General features: G+C 39.3%; 1 non-coding gene across 1 annotated transcript; it reads right to left on the bottom strand.

The window, feature by feature from the left end:
* Positions 1-8,219: 8,219 nt before the first annotated feature.
* Positions 8,220-8,326, bottom strand: LOC138989583 (U6 spliceosomal RNA). The gene has a single exon (XR_011465850.1). It is a non-coding gene; the product is annotated as a U6 spliceosomal RNA (small nuclear RNA).
* Between the last annotated feature and the right edge of the window lie 11,223 nt (positions 8,327-19,549).

Raw genomic sequence — 19,549 nt, 5'->3', positions numbered from 1 at the left:
TCCCCTGCTTGCCCTTGTGGACATTTTGATTTTTATGTTTTGTTGTTGAATGTTTATTCATTTACTTGACTGTGTCAGGTCTTAATTGTGGCCCACGAGAGCTTTGTTGCAAATGCAGGATCTTCCTCTCATTGCTGTGCATTGCCTTGGTTGCCCTGTGGCAATTGGGATCTTAGTTCCCTGGCCAGGGATTGAACCCCCATCTCCTGCATTGGAACACAGATTCTTAACCACTGGACCGCCAAAGAAGTCCCTGGACATTTGTTTTGATTCTTGTATTTCATGACTATTTTACCCTTAACAGAATTCCCAGGTGATGCAGTGGTGAAGAATCCGCTTGCCAAGGCAGGAAACACAAGTTCAATCCCTGGGTTGGGAAAAATCCCCTGGAGTAGGAAATAGCAATCCACTTCAGTATTCTTGCCTGGGAAATGCCATGGACAGAGGAGCCTGGCTGGCTACAGTCCATGGGGTCGCAAAGAGTCGGACATGACTGAGCACGCACTCACGAGTGCCTACCCTGAATAGCACTTAATGTTTTACAAACTTAAGTTTTATACCTAAACATTGAAATTATGAAGGGGAATATTTGGTTTCCTCTTAAAAGAGTATTAGACCTTGGGAAGCAGGTATGTAAAAGACTCAAGTCATATGGTCTGTAGACCATTAAAGTAAAGTTGTCACTTCTATTAAAGATAGCATGGTGGGTGTGGGTGGAGGAAAGAAATAGATGAAGGAGATTAAAAGGTACAAACTTCCCCTAGCAAAATAAACAAGTTTTGGGTATGAAGTGTACTGTATGGGGACTGTAGTTGGTAAGTATGTAATATCTTTGTGTGACATGTCACACATGTCAACTAGACATATTGTGTAGAAATATCGAATCACTGTATGGTGTAATGGGCTTCCCTTGTGGCTCAGCTGGTAAAGAATCCACCTACAATGCAGGAGACCTGGGTTCTTTCCCTGGGTTGGGAAGATCCCCTGGAGAACGGAAAGGCTACCCACTCTAGTATTCTGGCCTGCAGAATTCCATGGCCTGTAGAGTCCATGGGGTTGCAAAGAGTTGGACATGACTCGGTGACTTTTGCTTTCATTTTCATATTGTGTAACAGAAGCTAACATAGTCTAGAAGGTCAATTATACTTCAAAAACAAACAAAGCCATAGAAACAGAGATCGGATTTGTTGTTATCAGAAATGAAGGAGTCGGAGGAAGGGGAATTGGATGAAGATAGTCAAAAGGTACAAACTCCCAGTTATAGATAGATAGGAACTAGGGATACAACATGACAGATTAACACTGCTGAATGTTACATATGAAAGTTGTTAACTCTTAGCAAATACTAATAGGTCTCATCACAGAAAAAGGTTTTTTTTCTATTTCTTTAATTTTGTATCTATATGAGATGATGGATTCTCACTAAACTTATTATGACAGTTCTTTAATGATTTGTGTAATTCAAATCATTACGCTGGGCACCTTAAATGTATATAGTTGTCGTAGTAATGTGCTCAATCACGTCCGACTCTTTGTGACCTCATGGACTGTAGCCTGCCAGGCTCCTCTGTCCGTGGGATGTTCCAGGCAAGAATACTGGAGTGGGTTGCCATGTCCTTTTCCAGGGGATCATCCCAACCCAGGGATTGAACCCACGTCTCTTGCATCTCTTACACTGGCAGGTGGGTTCTTTACCACTGCATCACCTGCTGCTGCTGCTGCTGCTAAGTCGCTTCAGTCATGTCTGACTCTGTGCGACCCCATAGACAGCACCACCTGGGACACCCTTAAATGTATATAGTGCTGTGTGTCAATTATATCTGAATAAAAGTCAGAAAAAAATGAAAAAAATTCAAATGAAGGGGGAAGAATGATACTTCATTGTTTTCCCTGGACTACTCTTTGCTGTCTCTTCTCATCCCTCTATTCTTCTGGGTCAGCACTGGTATTTACTGGGATGTCTGGAGCTGGATGAAGTTGTGTCCTTTGCTACAGGGTCTTACTGAAACCCGGACTGTCTTGCCCTTTAACACATCACCTGGTGAATCTTTTGCAATCAACTTTCCCCCAAACCTTCTGCTTTTAACTACAGGGTTAATACTAGGTCTCTTTCTTAAACTCCTTTAACATGATTTCTCATCATTTACTTCAACATTGACTTGTAGGAGGACTATTTTATGTTTTCCAGCAGATTTGATGCCATTTTCTTTAGTATTTTGTCATATTTCTATATTATATGTCGTATTTTTACCTTACAACTTGAAGGTCTGAAGCTAACACCTAGATCTTTTGATTTTTTTTTTCTGTCTTGCTTATGAAATAGTTGATGAATAAGTGTGTCATTGAAACACATTCTCTTCATTAATAGAGGTATTACTGCAAGCCTGTGTTAATGTCCCACTGGAAATAAGCCTGCAGGAATGCTCATATTTTCAACAGGTTTTATTTGCTGAATTTCTCCCTGGTGGATTCTTTCAGAGTAAAGTAAGAAAAATGCATTTTTACGCCTGGCATTTGGGTTTTATTTTAAAATTGCCCATTGTTTTTATACACAGTTGTATATACTGCTGCCTAAGGGTGCTTTGTAAAATTGCTTGTTCTTGAAACCTGTTGATCATAAAGTTAACACTTGGGGCTTTTCTGTTCTGCCCCAACTTGGATTTGCTGGGGAGCAATGAATGTAGTCAGACTGAGCCGAGAGCATTCCTTCAGTCTACCCAGGATAGGATCGTGTACAAAGATGCTTTTGTTTCTATCCATTGGGATGTATGGTAACGGGATTTTACTAACCTGATATTTGTCCGGGGCATTGATGGTATAAAAATAATGTCCTGAGAGGGAGAATACTTCTTTCTCATATGAGCTTAGAGACAAAGACTTAGTTTTGAAGCATGTAAGAATATGGTGTGCTCTGAGTCAGGCTTGGCCTTTTTGCCCAGTGACGGTACAGATCCCAGGGTGTACACGGGAATGTGAACCTGGAGGTCAAGGAAAACCAAGTGGAAGACCAGGGAGAACACATGTGATAGGGACAGAATTTTTTTCTTTTTCTTTTTTAAGACCCCAAGCTTGCCAACTTATTTATCCTTTTAAAATATTAATTATTTATTTACTTTTGGCTGTATCAGGTCTTAGTTGCAGCAGGCAGGATCTTAGCTGTGGTTGTGGGCTTCTCTCTAGTTGCAGAGCAAGGGCTTAGTTGCCCTGTGGCATGTGGGATATTAGTTCCCTGACCAAGGATTGAACCGAGTCCCCTGCACTGGAAGGTAAATTCTTAACCACTAGACTGCCAGAGAAGTCCCAGAAGTTTGTTCTTTTTCTTTTTTAGCAACAACCTTGAAGGAAATTTGGGGGATATTTTAATTACTCCACTTTTTCTGTCATTTTACCCACTTCTTAAATATGTAGACACTCTTCAGTTTTATCCACAATTACAGTGTCAGTGGAGTTGATTCAGTGGAAAAGTAAGTTGATTCAGCCAGGGCATTGAATCCCAAGGATTCTCAGGAGCCCATTTTAGTAAAATTTTCATAGTATTGATTATAGTAATTAATTAGATAATTACATTTAGAGAGCATTGTGACACCAATAAAATTACACCTGAGTAAAATTTAGTTCTTTGGCTTCATTTTCTTAAACTGATAGAAATCTCAATATGATATCTAAGGCTCCCTATATGATTTGACCCTAATTGATTTCTCCAGATTCATCTCTCACTTAATGTTCTTATATTCTATGTGCTACTGAACTGCTTTTTTTGGTCTTTTCCCTTCATCAGTGAGTGTGAAATAAAATTTTAAAAATTAATAAAAATATAAATCTCTCTTTAAAACAAAACAAAACAAAACAACAACAGCAAAAAAAAAAAAAAAAAAACCAGGAAACTTTGCCCCTAGTTCCTGGCACAGAGCTCCTAAAACACTTGTAATTTCCTAAGTGAGACGAGCACTAGGAGCATCTTTTGTGCTTATAGTGGATCTTTGACCCCAGTTCCTAATACAAAACTCCTAAATCCCTTGGAATTTCCCGGATGATAGAAGTATCTTTTGTTCTAATGAGATGAATCTTGGTGGACTCCTGCATGGGGGCCGGCTATGAGAAAGACCAAGCTGTGATTAAAAGATTGGAACTTTCAGCCCCATCACCATTCCTTAAGGAAGGAGATAGGAGCTAGATATTAAGTTAATGTTCCATCATACCTTCATGATGAAGCCTCCATAAAAATCCCAATACTACAGGAGTTGAAGAGCTTTGGGGTTTGTGAACACATCTACATGTTAAGAGAGTAGCATATCCCACATCCACAGGGGCGGAAGCTCCTGCATTAGGGACCCTTCTGAACCTCGCCATTTATGTTTCTTCCTCTGGCTCTTCATTCTTATCCTTTGTTGTATCCTTTGCAATAAACCAGCATGTGCTAAGTGACTTCTATAAGTTATTCTAACGAATTATGGAACCCAAAGTGGGGTGGTGGGAACCCCGACCCATATAGACAGTGGGTAAGAAGTTCAGGTGACCATCAGAGATTTGCAATTGCTGTCTGAAGTGGGGTCAGTCTTGTGGAACTGAGCCCTTAATTTGCGGGATCTGATGCTCACTTCGGGTATACCATGTTGTTGCAGGAAGGGAGACCCCTTCCAGGGCCTGAGAGTGGGCTCTTGTCTAACACTCGGAAATAAATTGTCTGAGGAGACACATGAGCTGACAAAGCAAGAGGCTTTGTTGGGAAAGGGCACCTAGGCGGAGAGCAGTCGGGTAAGGGAACCCAGAACTGCTCAGTCTTGAGTTTTATGGTGATGGGATTGATTTTCGGGTTGTCTTTGGCCAATCATTCTGACTCAAGGTCCTTCCTAGTGGCACACTCATTGCTCAGCCAAGATGGATGCCAGCAAGAAGGATTCTGGGAGGTGGTCGGACACATGGTGTCTCCTTTAGACCTTTCCCAAACTCTTCTGGTTGGTGGTGGCTTATTAGCTCCGTGTTCCTTACTAGGACCTCCTGTCATAAAAGAACTCACACAAATGGTTGCCATAGTGCCTGGTCAGGGTGGGCAGTTTTAGTCAGTGTGCTTCCCCTAAGAATGTCAGATTTCAATTATGAAGACCCAGCTGGTGTTGCAGAGAGTTGCTTGGTGTGTGGAAAACCCACACATCTTGTGTCAGAAGTATTATGAGAACAAAGGAAAATACAGGAGGATTTTTCTTAGACAATGGGAGAAATTTCCCTCTGTGCATTTTCATTTGCTGTATGTCACCCACCTTTGAAGACCTAGGTCAAATGTCACCAACTCCATGAAGATTCCAAGAGCATCTTTTAGAAGAAATCTGTTCTTCCTTTATTTTCCCCACTGTATTTTATTTTATTTTATTTTATTTTTCTGAGAGTTCACTGTTTGCAGCCCATGTAAGGGGTTTTCCTTTTTTTTTTTTAATTTAATTTTATTTTTAAACTTTACAATATTGTATTAGTTTTGCCAAATATTGAAATGAATCCGCCACAGGTATACCCGCGTTCCCCATCCTAAACCCTCCTCCCTCCTCCCTCCCCTACCCTCCCTCTGGGTCGTCCCAGTGCACCAGCCCCAAGCATCCAGTACCGTGCATCGAACCTGGACTGGCGACTCGTTTCATACATGATATTATACATGTTTCAATGCTATTCTCCCAAATCTCCCCACCCTCTCCCTCTCCCACAGAGTCCATAAGACTGATCTATACATCGGTGCCCACTGTATTTTAACATCTCTATTTTATTGCACTCCATTTGCCTTAAAAAAAAAACACATTTATTTATTTGGCTATGTTGAGTCTTAGTTGCAGTACTTGGGCTCTCTAGTTGTGGTTCACGGGCTCAGTATTTGCCACATGTAGATTTAATTCCTCCACAGCATGTGAGATTTCAGTTCCCTGACCAGGGATTGAATCCACGTTTCCTGCACTGAAAGGTGGATACTTAACCACTGGACAATTAGGGAAGCCCCTGCCTTATGTTTACAGTTGATTGTATCTCTATCTTAATTCTCACAAAAAAGAGATACATATAAGTGTGTGTGTGTGTATACATATATATATATATATATGACATCTCACACAATATATATTATGTATAATATCACAAAAAGTTATATATGTGTATATAAAATGTCATAAAAAATTATATGTAGAGACAGAATTGCCATGTTGCTCATCTTTTTATTTCCTGTAGTACTCAGCACAGTATCTTAAGCCCAATAGATGCACAATAAATGTTTATGTTAATAGATTTGTAGATCTTTGGAATAGCTACTTGCCAAAAGAATTAATTTGATACCTGAAATATGAAGTAGAAGGAAAGTATATTATTTGGGCAAAAAAAAATAGACTTGGACTTTTGAGAACGTGGCAGTTTAGAGTATCCTGAGGAAAGTATAAATTTGAAAGCGGTTAGAACAATATTAATGTGAGATTCATGGAATAAAGGGGAACTGGCGCTGAAAGTATTCGTACCTAACAAGTTCTGATTGGCCCACTAATTCTCAACTTGTATGTGGTTCAGTTCAGGGATCTCTGCCAATTTGCGCAATGTGACTTAAGCTCCATGATTCAACTATTATCTCAGGCATAATGGGTATTTGTGCACAATGAAAGAAAAATTCTCTCACAACATCATATATACCCACTGTGGGAGGGAAAAATACATAAAATGCATGCATACTAAGTCACTTCAGTTGTGTCTGACTCTTTGCAACCCTGTGAACTGTAGCCCACCAGGCTCCTCTGTCCATGGGATTTTCCAGGCCACTGGACCACCAGGAAAGCCTCTGACTTGCTTTTAAACTAAAAAAAAAACACCTTTTTTGTCTATGGGATAAAATATAAACTCCTTAAAGTGCCCTTGACGAATCATCCCCTACTCCTCTCCAGCCTCAGTTCCCACCAGCCTTCTCCCATGGGTGCTGTCCTCCAGCCACTAAGAATTATCATCAGTCCCACAAACAAATTATTTCCTCTCATCCCTCTGTGCCCTTTCTCATGCTGCTCCTCCTTCTTCAAATATGGACACCTTCAGCCTCCCTTCTCCACCAGTTAAAATTCTATTGCCCTTCAAGGCAAAACTAAAGGTTACCTCATCAGTGCTTGCCTAGCATGATGGAGCTGTTCACCTGCAGTGCTTCCACAGTATTTTATACGCCTGTGTCAGACCACGAGTCACATTGTTCTGTCATTACTCCTCTGACAGCTTCTGCCTCTGCTGTGGGACCTTTTTATAGGACACGCAGTCAAGTGTTCCGTGACTTACGTTGGTCTCCCCTGCTGAGCACAGGATGGACTTGCTGCGTAGTAGGCACTTTCTACCTGGAATGTTTGCTGTGCAATAGTAACAACTGTGAAATTATTCTTTCTGCCACATGTTTAAAACTTTTTGTTCCTGTTAAGGATACAGGATATTGAGGCTGCTGCTGCTGCTGCTAAGTTGCTTCAGTCGTGTCTGACTCTGTGCAACCCCATAGACGGCAGCCCACCAGGCTCCCCCGTCCCTGGGATTCTCCAGCCAAGAGCACTGGAGTGGGTTGCCATTTCCTTCTCCAACGCATGAAAGTGAAAAGTGAAAGTGAAGATGCTCAGTCGTGTCCAACTCTTAGTGACCCCACGGACCTCAGCCTACCAGGCTCCTCTGTCCATGGGACTGTCCAGGCAAGAGTACTGGAGTGGGTTGGCATTGCCTTCTCCGAGATGTTGAGGCATCGTTTTTGAAATATTACCTTGCTGAAATATGTATAAAACCAGAATTGCTGCCAATGGCAACTCTAACCAAAAAGGAAATCCATTGTTACTAAGCTTCACTAAATACCTTACCTGCAGCAATCACTAGAACTTCTGCTTGGGAAGAAGGGCCTCCTTCCTTTTATTTTTTATGAGTAGAAATTACACTTAAAAATATTTTTATTGGAGTATAGTTGCTTTACAAAGTTGTGTTAGTTTCTACTGTACAGTAAAGTGAATCAGCTATATGTATACATATATCCCCTCTATTTTGGATTTCCTTCCCATTTAGGTCACCTCAGAGATTGGAGTAGAGTTCCTTGAGCTATATCATAGGTTCTCAGTAGTTATCTATTTTATACATGCTATTGATAGTGTATCCCACCATCCCCTCCTTCCTCCTTTGTATCATATATTTGTTCCCTGTGTCTATGTCTCTATTTCTGTTTGTAAATAAGATCATCTATACCATATTTCAAAAATACAGACCACTTCACAAATTTGCATGTCATCCTTGCACAGGGGTCATGCTAATCTTCTCTGTATCATTCCAGTTTTAATAGATGTGCTACCAAAGCAAGCACAAAGTTGCACTTTCGGGGGCTTGCCTGGTGGCTCAGTGGTAAAGAATCCACTTGCCAATGCAGGAAACATGGGTTTGATCCCTTGTCTGGGAAGATCCCACATGCCACAGAGCAACTAAGCCATTGCACCCCAACTACTGGGCCTGTGCTCTAGAGCCTGGGAGCCTCAACTGCTGAAGACCATGTGCCTGGAGCCTGTGCTCTATAACAAGAGAAGCCGTGCAGTGAAAAGCCTGTGCACCACAGCTAGAGAGTAGCCCTCGCTTGCTGCAGCTAGAGAAAAGCCTGTGCAGCGACAAAGACCCTGCACAGCCAAAAATAAATGAATAGCATATTTTTTTTAAAGTTACACTTTCTGATTAGAAAAGAAAGCACAGCAATTTGTGTTATCTGAGTAGCATCTTTCTGCTTCCTGCCCATTTTTTTTTTTCTTCCATGTAGACTAGACAAAAGAGAGACTCTGGGGTCCTAATCTGTGGGAAATGATTCAGCAGAAGATCTTGAATGAGAAAAAGCACAAATATTGTTCTTTGACTTTAAATACTCATAAACAGCAATTACAAGACCCTTCAAGAATATCAGCACCAAGCTGTTCTGAAGTCTAACTCCAGAAACTTTCTTCTCTACCATGTGCTTCTCAAGTGATTGTCTTATTATTATTACCCAAAGAGGGGAGAGAAAAGTTGCCTTTAAAGAATTGAGATAAAAAAAAAAGGTTTATTTTTTAATTTTATTTTTTATGTAAATATGCAATTTAGAGTCTTCAAATAGCTGACTTTATCTTTCGTGTTTCTTTGTATAACTGCTGAAAACTCAAAACCAAACATCAAGCTGAAACTACATGTGATTCACTTTATTTCTCTTAGTGACAGCTTCCTGTGGTGGTTAAGAAGTGGGGTAGGTTTATATTTTAATTCTGCAATTCAACTTCCTGTGTGACCCTGAGAAAGTTGTATGAACTCTCTGTGCCTCAGTTTCCTCATTTGTAAAACAGACATGATAAGGACATCTACTTCATAGGGAATTGTGCATTCAATGAGCTGTAATTTCCAAATGGTTAAGAAGGGTGACTGAAACACAGGAAGTGTTGTGTAAGTGTTTGTAAAATATATAAATGTTCCCATAGGATTGGATGGTGTATGTGAACCCCTTCTATCATATACTCTTTGGTAGTGTTGACAGAAATTAATCAGTTGCTCTAAGAAAGAAGTAGAAATTTTTTTTTTTTTGATTTTTTTTTTTTATTCTTCCAATTTTATTTTATTTTTAAACTTTACATAATTGTATTAGTTTTGCCAAATATCAAAATGAATCCGCCACAGGTATACATGTGTTCCCCATCCCGAACCCCCTTCCCTCCTCCCTCCCCATACCATCCCTCTGGGCCGTCCCAGTGCACCAGCCCCAAGCATCCAGCATCATGCATCGAACCTGGACTGGCAACTCGTTTCCTACATGATATTTTACATGTTTCATTGCCATTCTCCCAAATCTTCCCACCCTCTCCCTCTCCCACAGAGTCCATAAGACTGTTCTATATATCAGTGTCTCTTTTGCTGTCTCGTACACCGGGTTATTGTTACCATCTTTCTAAATTCCATATATGTGCGCTAGTATACTGTATTTATGTTTTTCCTTCTGGCTTACTTCACTCTGTATAATAGGCTCCAGTTTCATCCACCTCATTAGAACTGATTCAAATGTATTCTTATTGGAGTCAAATTGAGGATTGTAACCTAAGAATAGCATCTCAGAAAGCTCTGAGAACTGTTCTGCACACTTATTTAACTTTTTTGAGACAGAGGGTTGTACCTTAAATGACAGCTTGCACAATCTAGATACAATATCAATAAGGAATGTTATCTTTTAAGGAGTTGTCTTGTTGATGCTAGGAGAAAAATGCCAGAAGAATGCTTTGTATTTCTGCTGATGGGGGTTGTTTGGCAGATATGTAATGCTGATATGCAAGGCACAGTAGAGGGGAGAGAGGAAGCCAAAAGGCAGAGAAAAAATTTTAATGCTTATTTTTTTGTCTTGTCATGAAATACAAATTGTATTTCACAGTTGAAAAAAGAGCAGTGAGAAAGGTAGCCTTTTTTGTTTTTAACTTTTTGAAGCACTCTCAAGTATATTTTCTAGATTGATCTTTACTACAATACTGGGAGGAAAGGGAACAATAGATAAAAATATTAACATCTGAGTGACTTGCCCACAGATGATTAACAGTGTGGAGAGGGGCAACTAGAGTTTTTTGACTTTCCAAGGACATCTGCATTCTTAAAAAATTGGACTGCATGATTAGAAATCAATATGTGTTTAAGTCAAAATTATTTTATTGATAAAATGACAAGCTTTAGCCTGTTTATTTTTAAAATGCCTACAGAGGTATTTTAAAAAAATTATTGTGTCCAACTTTATCTAAAAAATACAAAGTCTGAGTTGTCATTATTGATTAATTTTGACCTAGTCAGTAAGAATGTTAATGTTTATAGAGAGCAGACGGGTGGTTGCCAAGATGGGAGCAGGGTGGGAGAGAGATGGATTGGGAGTTTAACAGATACATATATATACTGAATCAGTTTGCTGTACAAAAGAAATTAGCATCACATTGTAAACCAACTATATTTCAATGAAAAAGAATATTAATGTTTAATATAGTGAAATAGCCTTGTGCCATGACTAGAGCTTTTCAGTAATTGCCAAGTTCTTCTGGTAAATATTGGGAGTCTGCCTGCAATGCGGGAGACTCGGGTTTGATCCCTAGGTTGGGAAGATCCCCTGGAGAAAGAAATGGCAACCCACTCCAGTACTCTTGCCTGGAAAATTCCATGGACTGAGGAGCCTGGCAGGCTAAAGTCCATGGGGTCGAAAAGGGTCAGGCATGACTGAGCAACTTCACTTCTGATAATTCTGGATCTTTTAGGCCATCTGTCTCCCACCACCCTATCTGAGGGATATATTAGAATTAAAGTAAGATTTTGGCCAAATTCTATGAATCAAGCCATTACTTATTAGCAAACGGATGTCATAGAACCTACTCTTGAATCTTAATTAAACACCATACTCCCACTCATCAGACACTTGATTAATGAGATACTACGTTTTATCCCCAGGCTCTGCCATGGATGGGAAAGGGTGTGTGTTAGTTGTTCGGTTGTGTCTGACTCTTTTTGACCCCATGGGGTGGAGCCTGCCAAGCTCCTCCATCCATGTGATTTTCTAGGTAAGAATACTGGAGCGGGTTGCCATTTCCTTCTCCAGGGGATCTTCCTGACTCAGGGATCAAACCCTGGTCTCCAGCTTTACAAGCAGACTCTTTATCATCTGAGCCACCAGGGAAGCCCAAAATGTCTATGGGATGACTTCCCTGGTGGTCCACTTGCTAAGAATCTGCCTGCCAATGCAGGGGAAATAGGTTCAGTCCCTGGTCTGGGAAGTTCATGCTGAGGGGCAACTAAGCCGATGGGAGGAAAGAGTATCAAAGGCTTTTGAAACTAAGGCATTTGCTATTGATAAAAAATTTGCATGCAGGAAGAGCAAGGGAGCATCTATCAGTCAGAAGTCAGATACTTCAGTTCTTAGGAAATAAAAGTGACTCAAGTATATATTTTGAAAATGAGAATATTAACAGTAAATTAGATCAAATGTGAATTTTTAAAAAATAAAATATACATTTGAAACAAGGATGCTGTGCTTAGTCACTCAATTGTATCCAAGTCTTTGCAATCCCATGGACTTTATCCCACCAAGCTCCATGTCCATGGGGATTCTCCAGGCAAGAATACTGAGGGGGTTGCCTTCCTCAGGGATCTTCCCAACCCAGGGGATCTCCCTCCTCCAGGGGATCTTCCCAACCCTGGGATGGAAGCCAGGTCTTCCACATTGCAGGCAGATTCTTTACCATCTGAGCCACCAGGGAAGCCCTGAAACAAGGGAGACGTAAATGAAGTAAATACAGATCTGAAGAGAAATTCAGATATCCACCAAAAAGAATGAGAGTCAAGTTATTACTTTGGAAGAGCAAACAGCATTGTGATATTGAAGGGTTCATGAAATTGCTTCCAGAGAGAAAAAATTAAGGATTTTAAAAGTGGATTGAAATTTAAAATTTTATAACATTTGTTATAAATTTCTGTTGATTATAGAGGTTCTGATTTTTGTCATCATTTTCTCTCGTCTCTGGAGATTAAAATCCACATATTTATACCTACATTTTATTACTATTTATTTTATTTATTATTTTATTTCTTTGGCTATGCCAGGCCTTAGTTTGGCATGTTGGCTCTTCGATACTTATTGAGGTATGCAGGATCTTTAGTTGCAGCATGTGGGATCTAGTTCCTTGACCAGGAATAGAACCTGGGCCCCCTACATTGAGAGTGTAGGGTCTTAGCCACCGGATCACCAGGGAAGTCCCTGTAATTACTTTTTTTTTTTTTTTAATTTTTAATTAACTCTATTAACTCTGCCTTTTTAAACACTATAATTATTCACTGTAAGAGATACTTGGGAAAGGTGAACCTGTGACCAATGGGTTAAAAGGAAAATGTCTTATACAGAACAGCAAAAGTGAGATAAAGAAGGAATGAATGGCTTTTCAAAGTTATAGTGCAGTCCTAAGATTGCTTGTCCTGTGTCTCCATACAGGTCTTTCAGGCTTCCTTGTACTGTGGTATTGCTCAAGGAGCTCCAGAGAAAGAGTCAATATAAAGAGATTTATTTTAAGGACTTGGCTCAAACAATTATGGAGGCTGACAAGTTCCACAGTTTACCATGAATAAGTGGAGGACCCAGGAAAATCAATGGCGTGGTTCCAGTTTGACTCCAAAGGTCTGACAACCAGGATCAATAGTGTAACTTCTAGTCCAAGTCAAGACTTGAAAACCAGAGGGCCCAATGGTGTAAATCCCAGTGTGAAGGCAGGAGAAGACCAATGTCTGCTCAAGCAATTAGACAGAGAGAGAAAATTCCCCCTTCCTCACCTTTCTGTTCTATTCAGGTCCTCTACCAATCGGGTGATGCCCACCAACACTGAGGAGGAGCATCTCCTTAACTCAGTTCACCATTTCAAATGTTAATCTCTTCTAGAAATACCTCCTCCCCCTCTCCCCGCATATCCAGAAGTAATGTTTAAACCAGGTACCTGGGTACCCTGGAGACCAGTCCCAGGTGGTCTTTTCAGGAATACTCCCACTTTTATTTGTTTATTTATTTATTTGGCTGCACCAGGTCTTAGTAGCAGCACGTGGATCTAGATCCCTAACCAGGGATCCAACTCAGGCCCCCTGCATTGGGAACACAGAGTCTTAGCCACTGGGCCACCAATGAAATTCTCCCACTTATGACTTCTATGTCAATTATCCTCTATCTTCAAGAGGGTAGTGATCCTTTAGCCAGTTCCCCTGAATTCCATTTCTTTCTATTGCCTGATTCTTCTGTTTAACCATAGAACTCTGCAGTTCCCACCCAAGTCAATCTCCTCACTTGGGGATCCTGAGAAATTTAGTCTTGGGACCTGGTGAAATTTTGTGTTCTTTTATATTCTTCAGATCATATACGTCTTAAAAATGTTTAAGATGGTTTTAGTTGGATGTGTACCTTTTCTGTGGCTTTCTCTATACCCAGGCTATACATTATTAAGTCTTTCTATTGATGTTTTCCATGAATCAGAAAATGCCTTTTAACTGATGTTTTTACATTTATTTGCTTCTGTATTCTACATTGACAGACGATTCAGTAAGACCATCTTGACTGAGTACAAAGCAATAGAAATATTTTTTCAGTCCTTTTTTCTCAGGTTATTTTACATTAGCCTCCCTCACCCCCATGTATTATTATGGGTTTATGGCTCTACAGATTTTAAGGATGAGTCAATTTCAGCCAGTTTTCTCCTTTTGGTGCTCAGATAATCACAGCTTTGGGCAATGAGAGCCCCATTATAATTGGTGTAATTTTGGTACAACCTCATAAGCTTCCTTACTTTTTGTCCAGTAAGATGCTTTTCACTTGCATTGTGATTTCTAAGAAATCTGGGAAAAGCAGTATTGGTGGTCATAGAACCTGATGCTTGGATACATTTCCGAAGTGACATTGCAGAATTAGGAAAAGTTTAAGGGAGGGGGTTGTTTTTTAAATTTTGTAAAGAAATGAGGCAGTCTTGCCTAATGGGCATATTTCCCATGAGAAATTTCCAATCCCATTCTATCAACAGAGTATTCCTAATTTAATTCTTGATTTAAAAATATTTCCTTCTTTCTTTTATACTACTATAAAATATATAGTATACTATACATGTCTTGTAGGAGTCTATCAATAGATTCCTAAGACACTCAACATAGTTACCTACTATGTTAACAGTACCATAGCTTCGAGATAAATATACAACATTAATACACATAGTAAAATTACTAAAATCCAAACATTTCTATGTATTTCCTTTTGTTTTTAAACTGCATTACTCTAAGGATTTGCAGTTAAATTGCTCTGTTCTAGAAATTATACAGCTTTTGTGTAGCTGTATAATTATAATGTGATGGATAATTTAGTTCAACTGTTTCCATTAGCTTTCATTTTGAGGGCCTTGGCATGTTATTAGCTGATTATCTAAATTCTTAAAACAGGAGGCTTTTAGCTGCTAGTCTTTCCTTGGAGGCTATTGTCAATTAGGAGAGAGAAAGGTCTGCTTCACTTGAGACAAAATAAAACTCAAATAGCTCAGTTTTCAAAATTCTGTACATTGTCTATAACATCATCATGCCTAATAAAAACATAAAAGTAAAGCATATTTAAAATATTGTCCAGACAGCTCAGTTGGTAAAGAATCTGCCAGCAGTGCAGGAGACCCTGGGTTGATTCCTGGATCAGGCAGATTCACTGGAGAAGGGATAGGCTACCCACTCCAGTATTCTTGGGCTTCCCTTGTAGCTCAGCTGGTAAAGAATCTGCCTGCAAAGAGGAATACCTGGGTTCGATCCCTAGGCTGGGAAGATCCCCTGGAGAAGGGAAAGGCTACGCACTCCAATATTCTGGCCTAGAGAATTCCAAGGACTGTATAGTCCATCGGATCCCAAAGAGTCAGACATGACTGAGCGACTTTCATTGTCTTGCAATATTCTTAAATTTCTAGAATATTAACATCTATGGACTGGTTGGATCTCCTTGCAGTCCAAGGGACTCTCAAGAGTCTTCTCCAACACCACAGTTCAAAAGCATCAATTCTTTGGTGCTCAGCCTTCTTCACAGTCCAACTCTCACATCCATACATAGCCACAGGAAAAACAATAGCCTTGACTAGACGAACCTTTGTTGGTAAAGTAATGTCTCTGCTTTTGAATATGCTATCTAGGTTGGTCATAACTTTCCTTCCAAGGAGTAAGCGTCTTTTAATTTCATGGCTGCAGTCACCATCTGCAGTGATTTTGGAGCCCAGAAAAATAAAGTCTGACACTGTTTCCACTGTTTCCCCATCTATTTCCCATGAAGTGGTGGGACCGGATGCCATGATCTTTGTTTTCTGAATGTTGAGCTTTAAGCCAACTTTTTCACTCTTCACTTTCACTTTCATCAAGAGGCCTTTGAGCTCCTCTTCACTTTCTGCCATAAGGGTGGTGTCATCTGCATATCTGAAGTTATTGATATTTCTCCCGGCAATCTTGATTCCAGTTTGTGTTTCTTCCAGTCCAGCATTTCTTATGATGTACTCTGCATATAAGTTAAATAAGCAGGGTGACAGTATACAGCCTTGATGAACTCCTTTTCCTATTTGGAACCAGTCTGTTGTTCCATGTCCAGTTCTAACTGTTGCTTCCTGACCTGCATACAAATTTCTCAAGAGGCAGATCAAGTGGTCTGGTATTCCCATCTGTTTCAGAATTTTCCACAGTTTATTGTGATCCACACAGTCAAAGGCTTTGCCATAGTCAATAAAGCAGAAACAGATGTTTTTCTGGAACTCTCTTGCTTTTTCCATCATCCAGCGGATGTTGGCAATTTGATCTCTGGTGGAGATCCAACCGGTCCATTCTGAAGGAGATCAGCCCTGGGATTTCTTTGGAAGGAATGATGCTAAAGCTAAAACTCCAGTACTTTGGCCACCTCATGTGAAGAGTTGACTCATTGGAAAAGACTCTGATGCTGGGAGGGATTGGGGGCAGGAGGAGAAGGGGACGACAGAGGATGAGATGGCTGGATGGCATCACTGACTCGATAGACGTGAATCTGAGTGAACTCCGGGAGTTGGTGATGGACAGGGAGGCCTGGCGTGCTGTGATTCATGGGGTTGCAAAGAGTCGGACACGACTGAGCGACTGATCTGATCTGATTCATTTTTTGTATAATATTTAGTTATATATATATTTTGCATGCATGCTCTGCCCACCAGGCTCCTCTGTTCATGGGATTTTTTTCAGTCAAGAATACTGGAGTGGATTGCCATTTCTTTCTCCGGGGATCTTCCCAACCCAGGGATTGAACCAATCCAAATCACCCACATCTCCGCATTGGCAGGTAAGATCTTTACCACTGAGCCACCTAGGAAGCTCATATGTATTTTAAAATTTGCTAAATCATCTCCTAATTTTTAAACATTTAAATTTATTTTGTTTCCTTTTCTGAGCTACAAATTCTTTTTTTTTTTTTTAATTTTACAATATAACATCCTAAGGAATCAACATCTCATGACTTACACTGTTATACCAAGTTTACAATATACAAATCCAAATCTCCCAGTTTGGATCATATTGACCCAATACCATCAAAGTCTTCCATGTTGTTCCAGGGATATCAAAGCAACACCTCATATATTACAATTCATGGAATTATCAAAGAGCAAAACATGGATATATGGACTTTTTAGGCTTTTTCTGGAATAAAAAGTCAAAAATACTTACTTCAGATACATTATTGATATCCTTAGTTTAATAATGATTCTAATAAACAAATCTAATAAAATTCTAATAAAACAATTCTAATGCAATTCTAATAAAAAATTCTGTTTTATAGAAGCCCTTGGAAAATCACAGATCAATAATATCTTAGGATTTATGAATTCAGACTTCAAGAATCCAATGAGGAATGTTATAAATCTATCAACAGTATATCCAAATAAAATGCAACTGATTTAAAAAATAATTAGAAAATGTGGAAGATTTTATACTCAAAAAGATTTAAGTGGAAACTTTTCCATGGATTCATATAAATTTCACATTATCTCAGGGTTTTGTTAGAATTGTATTTGTAAAGTATACCCAGGTTTAAAATTATAACACACTTCAATTGCACTTCGTTTCAAAGGAAAGAAATGTCATATTTTACATAAAATGTTAGCTCTTCAGTTTTAGTGCAGAAATTCAAATTATTGAATGAAAACAAATATGCTATGCCCAAGATTTCTCACTTCATATCTCATAGTAATTGCTCTTGTAGCTAGGGTACCATATAAAATTATATTCCTTGCAATTCATGTACACCAATAGAAATTTCATTTTGATTATTCAATTTTTTAAATAAAATTATGGTTTGAGATTTAAAGATGTCAAAGATTAGTAGATAGATAGTTAAAAACATAATGCTTATATAAATATAGAATGAGTCAAAGATATATTCAACTCCATTAAAGAGGAAACCAGCAGGGTGGCACCCTGGACCAAAGGAATATTCAAAAAATAATGCTGAAATAAGAGCAAAAATTAGGTGTAAAACAGGACAATAAAGCTTTAATCTTTGGGTTGTATTTTCTGTAGGGTAGACATTATTTACATCTCTATCAGATCAGATGGTAACTGCAGCCATGAAATTAAAAGACGCTTACTCCTTGGAAGGAAAGTTATGTCCAACCTAGATAGCAGATTCAAAAGCAGAGACATTATTTTGCCAACAAAGGTCCGGCTAGTCAAGGCTATGGTTTTTCCAGTGGTCATGTATGGATGTGAGAGTTGGACTGTGAAGAAGGCTGTGCACTGAAGAATTGATGCTTTTGAACTGTAGTGTTGGAGAAGACTCTTGAGAGTCCCTTGGGCTGCAAGGAGATCCAACCAGTCCATTCTAAAGGAGATCAACCTTGGGATTTCTTTGGAGGGAATGATGCTGAAGCTGAAACTCCAATACTTAGGCCACCTCATGCGAAGAGTTGACTCATTGGAAAAGACTCTGATGCTGGGAGGGATTGGGGGCAGGAGGAGAAGGGGACGACAGGGGATGAGATGGCTGGATGGCATCACTGACTCGATGGACGTGAGTCTGAGTGAACTCCGGGAGTTGGTGATGGACAGGGAGGCCTGGCATGCTGCAATTCATGGGGTCGAAGAGTCGGACACGACTGAGCGACTGAGCTGAACTGGACTGATCAGATCAAAATCATTTGCAATTTATCTCTATTCTGCAAGTTGATAGCTAACTTTACAGTGTCTGAACTTTAATCAATGGTAGATAGTGAGTCAAACAAAAGAATACTCCCCTAGTCGACTGACTCTTATTAGATAGCATTCTGATATGACAATGAAAGGCATACACTCATCCTTTTGCCTTTTTTCTATATACTGGATATAGTTTTCCTAACAGGGGTTTTGCAGCAACAGCACCAACAAAACCACCTCAAACTTGCAATGAATGTTTTGGAAATGAAAGTAAGATAAACTATGAAATTAAAGTAGAGGAAAGTAATGAGGTCACCTCTTCCCCAATTTTCTAGAACTGAAGTCTTTATATTTCCAGATACTAAGCTGACATCCTTCCTCACCTCCTTCCTCTCTTTTTATTTACTTTCAAAGACTGGCTTCAGACTCAGTCTGAGTATCAATTATTGGTACTCGTTACTGGTCTTTATCAGACCAAAGATAGGTGTTTTCGTTTTGAGTGTTAGACACTTCTAGTAAACAAAGTAAAATTATTTAGTATATTTAAAAAATTTCATACACAGATTTTTCAGTGTCATCCTGTCTTTCTGGTTAAAAAATCAACTCTTATATTTGATCAAATAGTCTACTTTAGATTCAATAGGTTTTATACTTTTTAACTGTATTTATTTAATAATAGACATTTTTTGTGGTAAATGTATTTGGAGTGATCCCTTTCAAACAGACAGTTCTTAAGATTCTTAAAGAATTCAGAACACCATTTGTAATTCAGCAAGTTTATATTTGTATTTATGCAAACAGGTTTTGCTTTTTTTTAGGATAATATTTTTTAGGAAAAAACTTCTCATCCACGGAAGAGAGATTACATTAC

The sequence above is a fragment of the Bos mutus genome, chromosome 1 (genome assembly GCF_027580195.1).
Source record: "Bos mutus isolate GX-2022 chromosome 1, NWIPB_WYAK_1.1, whole genome shotgun sequence".
NCBI lineage: Eukaryota > Metazoa > Chordata > Mammalia > Artiodactyla > Bovidae > Bos > Bos mutus.
Note: the sequence above shows the minus strand (reverse complement) of the source record. Positions and strands in the feature narration are given on the sequence as shown.